This window comes from Pinus tabuliformis, chromosome 2_2 (assembly GCF_031772625.1).
Source record: "Pinus tabuliformis cultivar Carrire ecotype Pingquan chromosome 2_2, CPIR1, whole genome shotgun sequence".
NCBI lineage: Eukaryota > Viridiplantae > Streptophyta > Pinopsida > Pinales > Pinaceae > Pinus > Pinus tabuliformis.
The window spans coordinates 76,257,143-76,263,142 of record NC_142300.1 but is presented as its reverse complement, the minus strand read 5'-3'; positions in this window follow the sequence as shown (position 1 = coordinate 76,263,142).

Below are 6,000 nucleotides of genomic sequence, written 5' to 3'. Positions count from 1 at the left end.
AAATACAGAGAGCAGAATGTGTAGTTTAAATGGTGTATGTGTAGTTTAAATGGCTCCACTTGTACTCATTGAGTAAAATGGCGCATTTTCAAGTTGATAAGATCCATGAATAAAGTTTAATTTTATAATTAATTATGTTGTAAGGCGTTTCCTTCTTAGAAGAACTCCCCTATGTGCCATTGTGTACTATTTTGCGCCATTGATTTGATATGTTAGACAATTAAAAACATTTCCGTCGTTGGATCATCATAGGCAGTGGAGAATGCAAACGATGCGCTAGAAGTTCGTTATAGTAACGACCCATGTCGCTCTGAATAAAAAGGTGGGTAGGGATACTTTCGTTGGCTTGGTTAGGTGTTGTGAGTCTCCCGATCATAACTCCCTCTGTAGCTATGGCTTTCCTGGGGAGGGCTCTCTTCTTGTTCCACTGATTCTGATTTTTCCTAGTCCCTTCTTTTCCAATGGCAGTGGTGTAGGTGTTTCTGCAGCACTTGCAATGAAGATCGTTATGTTTTGGAGAACATTGTAGAGTTTGGGAAAATCTATGCATTTGGGCTTGAAGCTGGGTCGAAACCAGAGTTATTGTTAGCCATGGCTTCCATGTGTAAAGCAAGGTTCTCATAGACATGGCCATTGTGGACGGGATGTGTGATCTTGTAACTACTCCTCTCGGCAAAGGGGTCACTGCGTGTCACATAAATTTGTCAATATTCAGTTCAATTCCTGACTTCTGGGCAATTGGGCAGTTTTTTCGAGTGATGCATATCCATAGGCTCAACGAGAAACCCATTGTGCATGCCATTTTTCGAACCTCACATGTGATAGCGATGGCAAGGTGGACACTTTAATATCCGACAATGACGATGGTGGAACCTATGGCTTGCCTTTGCATTCTTTCAAGGAAAGGAGTGAGCCATACTATTTGGGAATGCTCTTGGGAACCCATGGCTTGCCTCTGCATTCTTTCAAGGAAAGGATTCATCCATACTATTTGGTAATGTTCTTGGGTGGGACTTATTGTGAGGCATTGGGGGGGCTCCATAACTTTTTCAGTGTGCCCAACGACTATGGCCATGATACCTGGTAACCCTGCTCTAGGTCAGTTGATAAAAATCAACCATTCATTTTCCCTAAATTTTCAGCTGGATTAGGTATAGTTAGGTATGTAAGTGTTTTTTTCATCTACAGAGGGCCATTTACAACAACAACAACCATGTTTTGAACTTCATTATGGAATGAGAAAACAAAAATTATTTGAGATGTAAAGTCATTTCTTAGTGCTAATTGTATAGGCCATTATGTAGTTTTTGAATGGTGAGTTCCTTTTATTTGGTTGTAACCAAGATTTAGAAGGTTAGTGGGCCTACTCTTGACTGTTCTAATAAAAATACAATCTTGATTTTCAATCTCTCATTTTCGAATGTGAATTTCTAACTGAAATGGAGGCATCTAAGTTAATTTTACCTGTGATGAAGCAAAGTAATGAAAGTGTTGGTATAGTTATAGAAGTTGGTCTACTTACATTGTTTTGAGCTCCCATCCGAGGAACCATTGAAACACATTGAAAATCCTTTTTCCTCCCCTATCCAAATATCTTGGACTTATATATCCCTCCTATGATAGTTTTGATGGAAAATTTTGAAATAGCTTATGGAAGGCGTTATTCGAAATCTATCATTCCTCTTTGTATGAAACTAGCCATAATCTTAAATGATATTGAAAATTTTCTAATTTATTGGAAGAAAAATACCTAGATCTTAAGATTAGGTCTCTAGGCTTGATCTGACCATCATATATAGGTGTGGTTGGATTTGTCTATTGAGAATATCCCTTGTGAGATGGACCTTCATTGAGAATTTTGTATGTAGTAATCCCAACAATGAAAGCAGTAAAAAAGAAAATGCTTGGCCTTCTACAGTTGAAGGAAACATCAATGAAGGCTTCAATCCACACTAAACACATAAAAAAGCATGTGGGCATCAGTACATTCTCCTTGTTGCCTACATTGGAAACTCCCTCTCTCTGATGCAATTGAGTAGTGAAAGTGTGACACAACTCTGGTAGTTGGTATACTTGCAATGGAGTAGTGAAGGTATGATACAATTCTGCCAGCTAGTAAACTTGCATTGTTAGTAGATGCAGGGGTGTAATGAAGGTATGATACAACTCTGGCAGCTAGTATACTTGCATTCTCAACAGATGCAATTGAGTAATGAAGGTGTGATAACCCTAGTAGCTGGTATACTTGAATTGTCAACAGATGTAGTTGAATAATGAATGTGTGACACAACACTGGCAGCTGGTATACTTGCATTGTCAACAAATGCAGCTGAATAATGAAGTTGTGACACAACCCTAATAGTTTGGTATACTCGCATTGTCCACATATGTAGTCAGTGATGTGGGTGAGAGATGAAGGTGACACAACTTTGAGTAATGTAAGTGTGATGCGGTTACAACAACTCGTATACTTGATACAGTTCTAGTAGTCAGAATACTTACATAGTTAACAACCCTCAATTGAGGGATAAACCTAAGCATTGGCGAGCATGGAATGTTAAAGGAGAAATATATTTACTATGAAAAAGCAAATCATAGGTACCAATTAATTTCCTCCTAATGGAATCTGAGTTAATTTTACCCTATGTATAGCCGAGTAATGAAAGTGTTGGTATAGTTTTAGTAGTCTGTCTACTTACAATTGTTAGGAGCTCCCATCCGAGGATCAATTTGAACCATAGGAGAAGGGTTGGAAGGAAAAGTAGTGTGGTTATTGTGAAGAAGCGAATTAGAACTACCAAATTATCAAAGCTAACTATATTATGTGATGCAGTTGGGTCATAAATATGTGACATAGGTGTACCAGTTGCTATACTTACATTTTTAATAGACCTTGATTGATGAATAACAATAACCATTGGTGAAGTATAGGAAGGCAAATAGTTTGGTTTTTGTGAAAAAGCGGGTTAGAACTACCACTTATGGAGAATGGCATACTACAGGAAGAGGACGACAACAAAAAGAGAAGAGTAGTGGCATCTAGTGAAATTCCATCAATATTTGAAGCACTTGAATAAAAATCAGATGTTGTTTAGGACAAACCTTTTGTTCCATCTGCAACTTCTCTTCCAAGGTTCATTTTAGGCCTTTGTTTACACCATTTTTCTATCTCCAGAGAAATTCCACCAATGTTTGAATCACTTGATTAAAACTCACAATAGAATTGTTGTTCTATCATGTTAAATTGTTGAATGATTAGATCATTCTTTGTTGCCTATGCCTAACTTTTCATGGGAATTTGAATGGATCTATTTGTTTGGATTGGTTGTTTAATCAAAATTTTCTCTCTCTTTTTTGGCAAGTGCAATAATCCTTTGCCGGATCTTAATTCATCCAATTAATCTGAACTTAAGGGGCCATTTCCTAATTGAAGTTATTCTTTTTTTTCTTCAAAGATTTTTGTACAGACTCCTCTCTCATTTCCAACTTCATTTCAATTATTATAAAATTCAATAATCCTTGCCTTAGTGTAGAAATTATTTTCCTTGTAGACACTGTTATATATCAATTCCAACTTTATATTAATTTAGATATTTAATTGAAGAAACCTTAGTCTATTTACATTGGTCTTACCAATGGAAATGTCATGTTAATGTCCTTGAAGCTGTCAAGGAGAAAACCAGATCACTATTAAACAAAATAAAAGACATAAAAACAATTCCACAACCGTGAGAAATATTTGGGTGACAATTGGGTGTCTTATGAGCACAAAAAAAAAAATATAATAGACATATAAGCACTTCCATCGGCATGAGTAATATTTGGGTGACAACTGGGAATCTTATATGCATGGAAATATGTTTTAGCACTAATAGGAATTTAGTTGTTTAATTGAATAGCCCTTACTGTATTTACATTGGTCTCACAAATGCTAATGTCCTTGAATATTGTCAAGGAGGAAACTAGATCACTATTAAAAAAATAGAAAACATGTAACCACTTGCAATGCCATAAGCAATATTTGGGGGACAAATTTGTATCTAATGAGCTTGGAAATATGTTTTAGCCTTGACATGCAATCAATCGAATATATCAAAGAAACAAAAGTTTGTATATATAAGAAAAATAATTTGCAAGGTTCCACTCCACCTCCTTCATGGTCTCTGATCACTTCTCATGTTCTAGATATGCTCCAGATATCTTCCAGGATTGCCTTTGGCTGCCACATATGCTATTGATGGGAGTCAAAAAATTTTGAGGTGATAGTAGACTCTTAACCTTCATTTCGCGTTTTGACATAATGAAATGGAGAGATTGAATCAATTGCAGTTGGTCAAGCATTGAATGTAGTAATTGAAGTTGTCCTTGAAGAAATTGTGGGTTGAACATCCTTATTTTTTTTTAACATCATCAAATTTATCCTCCACCAACAGGCAAGGAGGGTATGCACCTTCACAACTGATGACAATATTGGAACTTCCTTAACATCATTGCAAGCCACCTCCATGGATGTGATTAGAAGGGAAGCGTATGAGACTTCTTTTGAAATTTAGGACAACATCAAATCACTGCGACAACATGGATTTAAGTGGGCATAATTGTAAACAAATTTGTGAAGAGTAGAGAGAAGTTCGAAGAGATGTTGACTCGTCTGTGATTTCTGCTAAAAGCCAAGCTTTGAAGGAAGATTTACAAAGAGGGAATATTGATGGCAAATACACCAATGTCCTATCACATTTCATGATAATTATATGTTATTTAAAAAAAAAAATCCAAAATTCCATTTATGTTATGTTATTTGTTATGATAATTATATGTGCTTTCTTTTTAATCCAAAATCTTGTAGTTACATCATATCTAGGGTGACTTGAGTTTATTTGAATATTAACATCCTCTATAGTATCAATGAACAATTGGTATTCAACTATATCAATATCTTGAATGGTTGTTCTATCATGTTAAATTGTTGAGTGATTAGCTCATTCTTTGTTGCCTATGCCTAAATTTTCATGGGAATTTGAATGGATCAATTTGTTTGGATTGGTTGGCTAATCGAATTTTTCTCTCTTCTATGGTCTATGCAATAATCCTCTGCTAAATCTTAATTCCTCCAATTACTTTGAACTTCAGGGGCCATTTCTTGATTGAAGGAATTATTTGTTCTTCTTCAAATATTTTTGTACAAACTCCTCTCTCATTTCCAACTTCATGTCAATTATTTTGAACTTCAATAACCCTCGCCTTCGTGTAGAAATTATTTTCCTTGTAGACATTGTTATCTATCATTTCCAACTTTATATTAATTTAGTTGTTTAATTGAATAACCCTTAGTCTATTTACATTGGTTTCACAAATGGAAATGTCCTGTCAAGGATGCAACCAGATCATTATTAAACAAATTAAGAAACATAAAAGCACTTCCACATCCATGAGAAATATTTGGGTGACAATTGGGTGTCTTATGAGCATGGAAATAAAAAAATAATAGACATATAAGCACTTCCACTACCATGAGAAATATTTGGGTGACATCTGGGTATCTTATGTGCATGGAAATATGTTTTGGCCCTAATAGGAATTTAGTTGTTTAATTGAATAGCCCTTAGTCTATTTGCATTTGCCTAACAAATACCAATGTCCTTGAAGCTTGTCAAAGAGGCAACTAGAACACTTTTTAAAAAATAACATACATGTAACCACTTTGTTCTTTCTTTGAGTCAGTTTATTTGCTTGGGATACATCAAGAATGACACCCATTGTTCCCACATCACCTGCGTTGATAGCCTTCTTGAACTGATGTGATGCTGGTACAAAATATTCAAACATCTTGGCTTGTTACGAGTCTGATAAGGATCACTCAAACCTAAACCTGATAAACCATGAAGGTCCTCTAAAAGAATGGTCCACCTATAATGATAGCCTTCTTGAACTAACATGATGTTGATGCAAAAGATTCAAACATCTCGACTTGTTTACAATTTTGATAAGGATCACTCAAAC